Source organism: Protopterus annectens, chromosome 8.part0 (genome assembly GCF_019279795.1).
Source record: "Protopterus annectens isolate FY-2018-M chromosome 8.part0, PAN1.0, whole genome shotgun sequence".
NCBI lineage: Eukaryota > Metazoa > Chordata > Ceratodontiformes > Protopteridae > Protopterus > Protopterus annectens.
Window position 1 is genome coordinate 49,116,241 of NC_056741.1, and position 11,503 is coordinate 49,127,743.

An 11,503-nucleotide genomic window follows, 5' to 3' on the forward strand; every position below is an offset into this window, starting at 1 on the left:
GTTGGATTTCAACACCCACTTATAAATGAAACTCGTATATATAATTTGTATAGGCAATTGCATAATCATAAAAACAGTGTTTTTTTGCAATAATATCAGAAAACTAGAAAAAATCTAAACCTATATCAAAAAACAGTAACTCCAACTGCAAATTCTCAGTTTAACAAAAAATAAAAAGATCTTTCAAAAAGAAAGATCTTCTAGACAAATAACAAAAGATGTGAAATTCTATGAGTTGGTTTCAAAGCAAAACTTAGTTATACATGCCATTTCTGTTTAATACCAAGGAGACCTGTAGCAAATCTACACCTTTAGAGAAAATAATGATATTGTATGAGTGCTGATATTGTTGGTACACAAAGTTGAAAATAGTTGTGTGTTCAACAGTCTGCATATTTTGAAAATAATAACTCCCAGAATGCTAAGTCGTTATGCAAATATCTGTGCAAGCATGTGTGAGCAGGCGTGTTAGAGAACCAATAGAAACAACATATATGTTCCGTGCCAAGACAGTGGATAAAAAGGTGTGGGAATAATTTTTCAATAATTTCCAGAAAAGGGTATTCGATAGTAGAACTACTCCTGTGTTTTGGACTGTCTCATTGCCAGATCTCAGAGGTCTTAATCATTTACTACAAAAATTAGGGAAAAGTAAGAACAAAATAGGTTGGGAATTTTGGGAGACAAATTTAACCTTTAGGGGGAAAAAGCATGTGAATTAATTGTTGCTGGAAGTAAAAGGAATCTTAATTGTAATGCTTATTTCCTGACTGTAATGCTTATTTCGATTGTAATTCATGTAAGAGGTAAAGTTTCAAAATTTTGTTCCTGTCATGATTTCAATAAAGGGTCCAAATGTGGGAAAACTACTAACATATATAACTAGGAAACTCACAGGACGGATTGAACTTTCCTAAAAGACATAGAAACCTTACACCGACATGTTCATTTGTTGAATTAATGTGAAATAGAAAAGATTACAATTCCAAAGATGTTAAGAAATGCATTGAAATCAAAAGAAATTAACAAGACATCACCCAAGTGCAGGCATTATTAGATTAAGGCAATGTCACTGCAACTGAAATTTGAAATTATTTACTGGTGACATCTTGCTTTTTGATGTAATCTTATGATGTGCTACCAGAACACATCATACTCTATTTGAATAGCTCACTGTCTTGAGCCCAGAACATACCGGAGTTTGAAACAGAACTTGTGTAATTCCTTCTGTATAATATGAAAACAATCTCTCTCCAGTAGTGAGGACCCATTAGATACATGCAATGCAAATATCCCCTTAATGCATGCCTCAGCCTGAGGACAATGAAAATAGGAAAAAAGCCCTAAAAAATAGAAGAATCTAGAAGTCTGGACATCTAGTTAGCATAAAGTTTTGAACAGCAAATACCACACAACTCTTCTTGCTTCTTTTTAATTTCTCCTTTTTGGGGTTTAATAGATGGGGAAAACCCCGTTTTAAGTTAAAAACGAAAAATTTATGAAAAAGTTTGTTAATGTTTTTTACCGAATCCACGACCCCTTTTGAATTGATCCTTTTCAAAAGGATTGAAGAGTTTACATTTTGACCAGGAACCCCAAATTTTCGAAGTTAAAAATAACAAGAATATTATCCAAGTTTAGGAATTCAATTCCAAGTTAAAGGAAACGAAAATCTGAACATTTTTTTGAAAGGGACAATCAAGGCTTTTTAAGGAAGTTTACAAAAAAAGGGAAAAAGGGAAAGGGAATAATATAAAAAAAAATTTTTAAAAAAAGTTTAGGAAATTCCCATTTTCCCAATACCTTCAGGGGCAAAAAGAATTCAAGAGACCATTTTCAATGAGGAAACATCCAAAAACAAAAAACTATAAAAAAGGAAATCATTTTAAAAACAAAAGATCCCGGGGGTTTGGGTAAAACAAAATTTTGTTCATATATCCCGGATTATTCCCCAGTCCAAAACCTTTTTTTATCCAAAAACCTTAACCCGCCTTTGAAAATAGCCAGGTCCCCAATGTCTTGGGCCCTTGTAAAACCTATGAAAGTTTTTTTTCAATTATTAAAAAAAAAAGTATTTTTTTTTTCCTTATCACCCCAGAAATTTCCAAATATTGAGGGTTTTTTTCCCAGTTCCCCCGGGAAACCCCAAACCCTTTTAAGAAATTTTAAAAAGGGGAAAAAAACTTGGGCAATGTGCAGTTAAAAATCTATTGAAAACGTTTTGGGAAACTTTTACAAAATTTTTTTAAACCCCCAGCTTAAAACGGGGGGGGTTTAATTTTTTTAATAAAAAATTTCTCCAAAAACCCCGGGGGTTTAAAAAACTCAATGAACTAAAATTTAGGAGGTAAATTTTAACAAACTTTTACAAAAACTTTTTTGTCCCTTAATTTAAGAACTCCCCCCTAAAAATGTTTTATTTTGGGGGAAATTTTAAAATAAAACCCAAACCAACCCCCAATAAAATTTTATAAAAATAAGATTTAAAAAAAAAAATTTTGCCCTTTAAAGCTGGATTTTAAAAATTCAAGAAACCCTTCGAATTTTAGAACTTGGATTTAAACCCCCCTTATTAAAACTTTATTTTTTTTGGAGCAAACAAAAAACTGTTTTCAATAATACAGGAATAAAAACAAACCCCAAAAACAACCCCACTGCAAATTTCCCTTTAACAAAAAAAAAATTTTTAAAAAAAAGTCTTCTGCAAATAAAAAAGATTGAAATTTTATGAATTGGTTTTGAAAACTTTTAAACCATTTTTTATAAAAATTTTAATTTAAAGAAAAATAAATTTTTTGGTTTTTTGGGTTTCAAAAAAAAGAAATATTAGCAGGTTTTTTCAAGTTTCAAAAAAATTTTTTTAACCCGGGTAAAAAAAGAAGTTATGGATTAAAAAATTTAAAACAATTTTAAAATATCAAAATTTATTTATATAAAAGTTGGCTCCTATTTTTCCCAAAAAATTAAACCCGAAAATTAGGTTTGTTAAGGTGATTCCCCAAATAATTTTTAAAATAATATTTTAAAAAAATTTTTTTATTAAAAAGGGTTAAAATTTTAAAAAACTGTTTTTTAACTTTACAAAAAAAACTGAAAAAATAAAAAAATTTCAAAAAAAGATTTAAAAAAAAAAAGTTTTCTTAATAGCTAAAAACAAAATATTTCTTTTAATTTTTTTTAAAATTAAACTAAAACTTAAAAAATTTTTAAGATTGTTCTAAAAAAGTTTTTCTAAATTGAAATAGTTTAAAGCTATAAAAAAAAACTAGTTCTTGCAAAAAAAAAAGACATTCAAAAGAAAGACCTTTTGAAAAAACAAAAGTCTGCAGAATTTCAAAGAAAATTTTTTCAATTTCGAAAAAGGAACCCGTAGAAACTACCCTTTGAAAAAAAAAAAAATTTTGGGGTAATTTTTACTCAAATTGAAAAAAGGGGAAAGTTTTAAATTTTTAAAATAAAAAAGAAAAAGCTTTGAAATATTTTGGAGGGAAGGGGAAAATGAAAAAACTATATGTTTTCCGACGTATCGGTAATAATTTTTAATTTTGAAAGGGGGAAAAAAAAATTTCCCCCTTTTTTTATTAGACTCAAGGCAATGTTTTTCAAAAAAGGGAAAAAAAACAAAAAAGGGTTTTTTGAAAAATTTAAAGGGGAAAAGGGGGAATTAAGTGGGTTAAGAAAAGAAATTTTTTTAATTTTTTTCCTAAATGCACCATGTTTTGTAAGATAAATTAAAATTTTTTCCTGTCTGTTTGATAAAATCCAAAAGTGGAAAAACACAACATATTAATGGGAAAATCACGGCTTGAACCCAAAAGAAAATTTTAAAAACCTGTTATTTTTGAATTTAAATTTAAAAAAATTCAATTAAAATTTTGAATGCATTTTTTAAAAAAAATTTTTAAAAAGCTCACCCGAGGCATTGAAAATGGAGCCTAAATTTGGAAGATCTTGATGACATCGTTTTTTGAATTTTGAGGTTTCCAAACCTTCTTTTAATCTCATGTTTAAAACAGGGGTTTTAAACAAATTTAATTCCTTTTAAAAATGAAAAAAATTTTCCAGTTGAGACCCAAAAGTTTTCAAGCAAACCCTAATGTGCCAGTGAGGTGAAAAAGGAAAAAGTTTTAAAAAAAAGGGTCTAGAATCTGGCCAAGTTCAAAAAAATTTTAAAAAAAAACCCAAAACTTTCTTTCCTTTTTTTTAATGTTTTTTTTTGTATTAATGTAAAATTCCCCCCCTTTTAATTGTATTAAAAAAAATAAATTAGATTTTAAGGTTACCAATGTTTTTTTAAAAGAAAAGGGTAAGAGTCCTTTTCAAAAGAGAAATTTAATTTGATTCCAAATTCCAAGTTTTCTTTTTTAAGACAAAAAATAAGTTTAGAACATTCATTAAAAGGTAAATCAATATAATTAAAAAAAGAATACAATCAACATTTTTTAACGGGCAATTTGGTTTTTAAGTTTGTGCAGGAAAACAAAGTTTAAAAAATAGAATTCAAAAAAATTTTAACAAAATTTAGGAAACCACATTTCCCCCTGGGCCCTTGGGAAGCAGAAAATTAAGAGTATAATTTCAATGAAAAAACCAAAAGAAAAGTTTCGGAAAGGGGGACAATCAAAAAATGATAAAAGGGTTTTTAAAAAAACCTTAAAGCCAAAACCCCTTTTTTAAAACCCGTTTTTTAAAAAAAGGGTTTTTAAATTTAAAAAATTTATTTCAAGTTTAAAACTTGTTTTTTTTTTTCACCCCAAAAATTTCCAAATATTGAGGGTTTTACGTTTGAAAAAACCTTACGAAATTTTAAATAACCCCGTAAAAAAATTCTTCTGTGCAGTTAAAATCATTGAAAACGTTTTGGGAAACTTTTTTAAAAAACAACTTCCCCTTTAAAACGGGGGAATTATCAAATAAGGAAAAAAAAAAATAAATTTTCCCAAAATTTCCAATAAAACGAACTCTAAGGTAATTTTAAAGCTTGTTCAAACAAATTTTTTATGGGGACATTTTAAAACCCCCCCTAAAAACGTTTTTTTTAATTTTAAAAAAAGAACCAAACCCATACCCCCAAACAAATATCAAAAAACCAGTTTAAAAAAAAAAATTTTTCAAAGAGATTTCAAAACCCAAAAACTGAAATCTTGTTTAAGGAAATTTTTTAAAACCCTTTTTTTAAAAACCAAAAATTTTTTAAAACTAACTAAAAAAAGGTTTTTAAAATTAAAAAAAAAATTTACCCAATAAAAAAATGCAAATTCTCACTTTAACTAAAATTAAAAAGATCTTTCAAAAAGAAAGATCTTCTAGACAAATAACAAAAGATCTGAAATTCTATGAATTGGTTTCAAAGCAAAACTTAGTTATACATGCCATTTCTGTTTAATACCAAGGAGACCTGTAGCAAATCTACACCTTTAGAGAAAATAATGATATCGTATGAGTGCTGATATTGTTGGTACTCAAAGTTGAAAATAGTTGTGTGTTCAACAGTCTGCATATTTTGAAAATAATAACTCCCAGAATGCTAAGTCGTTATGCAAATATCTGTGCAAGCATGTGTGAGCAGGCGTGAGAGAGAACCAATAGAAATAACATATATGTTCCATGCCAAGACAGTGGATCAAAAGGTGTGGGAATAATTTTTCAATAATTTCCAGAAAAGGGAAACTCGATAGTAGAACTACTCCTGCGTTTTGGACTGTCTCAGTGCCAGATCTCAGAGGTCTTAATCGTTTACTACAAAAATTAGGGAAAAGGAAGAACAAAATAGGTTGGGAATTTTGGGAGACAAATTTAACCTTTAGGGGAAAAGCGTGTGAATTAATTGCTGGTTGGAAGTAAAAGGAATCTGTGATTGTAATGCTTATTTCCTGACTGTAATGCTTATTTCCTGACTGTAATCTGCATGTAAGAGGTAAAGCTCTCAAATTTTGTTCCTGTCATGATTTCGAATAAAGGGTCCAAATGTGGAAAAACTACTAACATATATAACTAGGAAACTCACAGGACGGATTGAATCCTTCTAAAAGAGAAACTTTACACTGACATGTTCATTTGTTGAATTAATGTGAAATAGAAAAGGTTACAATTCCAAAGATGTTAAGATATGCATTTAGTAAACTAAAAGACATTAACAAGACATCACCCAAGTGCAGGCGTTATTAGATTACAATGCTGTACTGCAACTGAAATTAGGTAATTGTATCATTGCAGTGACATCTTGCTTTTTGATGTAATCTTATGATGTGCTACCAGAACACATCATACTCTATTTGAATAGCTCACTGTCTTGAGCCCAGAACATACCGGAGTTTGAAACAGAACTTGTGTAATTCCTTCTGTATAATATGAAAACAATCTCTCTCCAGTAGTGAGGACCCATTAGATACATGCAATGCAAATGTCCCCTTAATGCATGCCTCAGTCTGAGGACAATGAAAATAGGAAAAAAAGCCCTAAAAATAGAAGAATCTAGAAGTCTGGACATCTAGTTAGCATAAAGTTTTGAACAGCAAATACCACACAACTCTTCTTGCTTCTTTTTAATTTCTCCAAGTCTTTTGGGCTTGTATTATCATGATGGGAATGTTAAGAGAATTCTAAGTTAAAGTACGATTAAAATTCATGCAATTAGTATTGTATCAATGTTTGATGTCAGCCAGAAGTGCTTTTCACAGCACCCGTAATGTGCCCAGTAATGAGTCCTTATGCAAATGGTATTGTATGCAAAAGGATTAGAAGAGTGTTACATTGTGCATTCCTTAGGAATCTGCCAAGTTTTCTTTTAATGACTTAAAACATAAGCATTTAGAACTATCTGCAGCCTCCATAGTTTAGCCGCAATAGTCAGTGATAGTCCAAGTTAATGGTACTAACTTGAATCACGGCGCATCTGAACATTTTTTTCTGTGAATCAGGTGAGCATATCATTACGGACTTTCTGTAAGGAAGTTTGACTAAAATGTGACAGGAAAACAGGGAAGTTGGTCGAGAGAGAGAAGGTCAGAGTATACAAAGAAAATATTTTAATCAAAAGTTTAGGAAATTCCACATTTCCACAGTGGACCTTGGCAGGAGCAGAGAGAGAATTCAAGTCTTAGTATCACACTTTTCAATGAGGAAAGCATCCAAATGCAAAAAAGCTATAATAACAAGGAAAGTGGCATTTACCCAATCAACAAATGATAAAAAGCACAGGGGATTAGTGGTATAAACTATTAATGATCTGCTTCATATAGTCCAGGATATCATTCCCTCAGCCTCCATAAACCTATTTCATGACTCCAAGCAAGACTCTTAACCAGTCCATATTCAGAGAAAACTGAGCCAGGCTCCTCAATGATCTTCCGGACAACATGCTAGTAAAAACCTATAAGAAAGTATTTATTTCAATGTATTAAAACTAATGTATTTTGTTTTTTCCCGGTTAGGGGTCACCACAGCAGAACTCTGGTCCACTAATGATTAGCAGTGGATTTTACTGTCCCGAGTTGCCCGCCCGACACCCAACCTTACTATGCCAAATTCCTTAAATCAGACCTGTGAATAAATAACCGCGTTAAGGTCTTAACTGCTGCAGTTAAAGAGTCATATTGTAAAATCAGTGATGTCTGGGAAAGGCTTTATATCAAACATTTATTCTACTCCAGAGTCTGTAAAAACTGCGGTGGTCTCCATATTTATCAACGTCAAGGAAAATATTAACTCCAGGAATATCCCGAGGGTCTCACAAAGTAACTCAATGAACTACAGATCACTCTAGGCAGGAATAATTATTAACTAATAGCTTGTTACAGAACAACTTCTTTGTCCAGTGGTGACCATGGGCTTAAGAATCTCCCTACTAGGAGAAACTGTTTTATTTTGGGGAACTTTTACAAATGAAGAACCGAGAGACCTATACCTCCAATACAAGATACGTATCAAAAATCACAGATTTAATAAATAAATAAAGTTTTGCCTCTAATAGCTGGATTTCAAAACCCACTTACAACTGAAACTCTTACGTTTAAGTTGTAGAGAGTGCTTGGATTTCAACACCCACTTATAACTAAAACTCATACATATAATTTGTATAGGCACTTGCATAATCATAAAAACAGTGTTTTCTTGCAATAATATCAGAGAACTAAAAAAATCTAAACCTATACCAAAATCAACTAACTTCCTACTGCAAATTTTCACTTTAACAAAAATAAAAAGATCTTTCAAAAAGAAAGATCTTCTAGACAAATAACAAAAGATCTGAAATTCTATGAATTGGTTTCAAAGCAAAACTTAGTTATACATGCCATTTCTGTTTAATACCAAGGAGACCTGTAGCAAATCTACACCTTTAGAGAAAATAATGATATCGTATGAGTGCTGATATTGTTGGTACTCAAAGTTGAAAATAGTTGTGTGTTCAACAGTCTGCATATTTTGAAAATAATAACTCCCAGAATGCTAAGTCGTTATGCAAATATCTGTGCAAGCATGTGTGAGCAGGCGTGAGAGAGAACCAATAGAAATAACATATATGTTCCGTGCCAAGACAGTGGATCAAAAGGTGTGGGAATAATTTTTCAATAATTTCCAGAAAAGGGAAACTCGATAGTAGAACTACTCCTGCGTTTTGGACTGTCTCAGTGCCAGATCTCAGAGGTCTTAATCGTTTACTACAAAAATTAGGGAAAAGGAAGAACAAAATAGGTTGGGAATTTTGGGAGACAAATTTAACCTTTAGGGAAAAAGCGTGTGAATTAATTGCTGGTTGGAAGTAAAAGGAATCTGTGATTGTAATGCTTATTTCCTGACTGTAATGCTTATTTCCTGACTGTAATCTGCATGTAAGAGGTAAAGCTCTCAAATTTTGTTCCTGTCATGATTTCGAATAAAGGGTCCAAATGTGGAAAAACTACTAACATATATAACTAGGAAACTCACAGGACGGATTGAATCCTTCTAAAAGAGAAACTTTACACTGACATGTTCATTTGTTGAATTAATGTGAAATAGAAAAGGTTACAATTCCAAAGATGTTAAGATATGCATTTAGTAAACTAAAAGACATTAACAAGACATCACCCAAGTGCAGGCGTTATTAGATTACAATGCTGTACTGCAACTGAAATTAGGTAATTGTATCATTGCAGTGACATCTTGCTTTTGATGTAATCTTATGATGTGCTACCAGAACACATCATACTCTATTTGAATAGCTCACTGTCTTGAGCCCAGAACATACCGGAGTTTGAAACAGAACTTGTGTAATTCCTTCTGTATAATATGAAAACAATCTCTCTCCAGTAGTGAGGACCCATTAGATACATGCAATGCAAATATCCCTTAATGCATGCCTCAGCCTGAGGACAATGAAAATAGGAAAAAAGCCCTAAAAAATAGAAGAATCTAGAAGTCTGGACATCTAGTTAGCATAAAGTTTTGAACAGCAAATACCACACAACTCTTCTTGCTTCTTTTTAATTTCTCCAAGTCTTTTGGGCTTGTATTATCATGATGGGAATGGACCCCGATTCTAAGTTAAAGTACGATTAAAATTCATGAAATTAGTATTGTATCAATGTTTGATGTCAGCCAGAAGTGCTTTTCACAGCACCCGTAATGTGCCCAGTAATGAGTCCTTATGCAAATGGTATTGTATGCAAAAGGATTAGAAGAGTGTTACATTGTGCATTCCTTAGGAATCTGCCAAGTTTTCTTTTGAATGACTTAAAAACATAAGCATTTAGAACTATCTGCAGCCTCCATAGTTTAGCCGCAATAGTCAGTGATAGTCCAAGTTAATGGTACTAACTTGAATCACGGCGCATCTGAACATTTTTTTCTGTGAATCAGGTGAGCATATCATTACGGACTTTCTGTAAGGAAGTTTGACTAAAATGTGACAGGAAAACAGGGAAGTTGGTCGAGAGAGAGAAGGTCAGAGTATACAAAGAAAATATTTTAATCAAAAGTTTAGGAAATTCCACATTTCCACAGTGGACCTTGGCAGGAGCAGAGAGAGAATTCAAGTCTTAGTATCACACTTTTCAATGAGGAAAGCATCCAAATGCAAAAAAGCTATAATAACAAGGAAAGTGGCATTTACCCAATCAACAAATGATAAAAAGCACAGGGGATTAGTGGTATAAACTATTAATGATCTGCTTCATATAGTCCAGGATATCATTCCCTCAGCCTCCATAAACCTATTTCATGACTCCAAGCAAGACTCTTAACCAGTCCATATTCAGAGAAAACTGAGCCAGGCTCCTCAATGATCTTCCGGACAACATGCTAGTAAAAACCTATAAGAAAGTATTTATTTCAATGTTTTAAAACTAATGTAATTCATTTTTTCCCGGTTAGGGGTCACCACAGCAGAACTCTGGTCCACTAATGATTAGCAGTGGATTTTTACTGTCCCGAGTTGCCCGCCCGACACCCAACCTTACTATGCCAAATTCCTTAAATCAGACCTGTGAATAAATAACCGCGTTAAGGTCTTAACTGCTGCAGTTAAAGAGTCATATTGTAAAATCAGTGATGTCTGGGAAAGGCTTTATATCAAACATTTATTCTACTCCAGAGTCTGTAAAAACTGTGGTGGTCTCCATATTTATCAACGTCAAGGAAAATATTAACTCCAGGAATATCCCGAGGGTCTCACAAAGTAACTCAATGAACTACAGATCACTCTAGGCAGGAATAATTATTAACTAATAGCTTGTTACAGAACAACTTCTTTGTCCAGTGGTGACCATGGGCTTAAGAATCTCCCTACTAGGAGAAACTGTTTTATTTTGGGGAACTTTTACAAATGAAGAACCGAGAGACCTATACCTCCAATACAAGATACGTATCAAAAATCACAGATTTAATAAATAAATAAAGTTTTGCCTCTAATAGCTGGATTTCAAAACCCACTTACAACTGAAACTCTTACGTTTAAGTTGTAGAGAGTGCTTGGATTTCAACACCCACTTATAACTAAAACTCATACATATAATTTGTATAGGCACTTGCATAATCATAAAAACAGTGTTTTTTTGCAATAATATCAGAGAACTAGAAAAATCTAAACCTATACCAAAATACACTAACTCCCTACTGCAAATTCTCACTTTAACAAAAATAAAAAGATCTTTCAAAAGGAAAAATCTTCTAGACAAATAACAAAAGATCTGAAATTCTATGAATTGGTTTCAAAGCAAAACTTAGTTATACATGCCATTTCTGTTTAATACCAAGGAGACCTGTAGCAAATCTACACCTTTAGAGAAAATAATGATATCGTATGAGTGCTGATATTGTTGGTACTCAAAGTTGAAAATAGTTGTGTGTTCAACAGTCTGCATATTTTGAAAATAATAACTCCCAGAATGCTAAGTCGTTATGCAAATATCTGTGCAAGCATGTGTGAGCAGGCGTGAGAGAACCAATAGAAATAACATATATGTTCCGTGCCAAGACAGTGGATCAAAAGGTGTGGGAATAATTTTTCAATAATTTCCAGAAA

General features: G+C 31.9%; 4 non-coding genes across 4 annotated transcripts; all 4 read right to left on the reverse strand.

Annotated features, from left to right (window-relative positions):
• Positions 1-174: 174 nt before the first annotated feature.
• Positions 175-231, reverse strand: LOC122809896. The gene has a single exon (XR_006366007.1). It is a non-coding gene; the product is annotated as a U7 small nuclear RNA (small nuclear RNA).
• Positions 232-5,280: 5,049 nt separating this feature from the next.
• LOC122809875 lies at positions 5,281-5,337 on the reverse strand. Its single transcript, XR_006365988.1, has one exon. It is a non-coding gene; the product is annotated as a U7 small nuclear RNA (small nuclear RNA).
• A 2,864-nt stretch (positions 5,338-8,201) lies between these two features.
• LOC122809876 lies at positions 8,202-8,258 on the reverse strand. Its single transcript, XR_006365989.1, has one exon. It is a non-coding gene; the product is annotated as a U7 small nuclear RNA (small nuclear RNA).
• A 2,864-nt stretch (positions 8,259-11,122) lies between these two features.
• On the reverse strand, positions 11,123-11,179 carry LOC122809895. The gene has a single exon (XR_006366006.1). It is a non-coding gene; the product is annotated as a U7 small nuclear RNA (small nuclear RNA).
• Between the last annotated feature and the right edge of the window lie 324 nt (positions 11,180-11,503).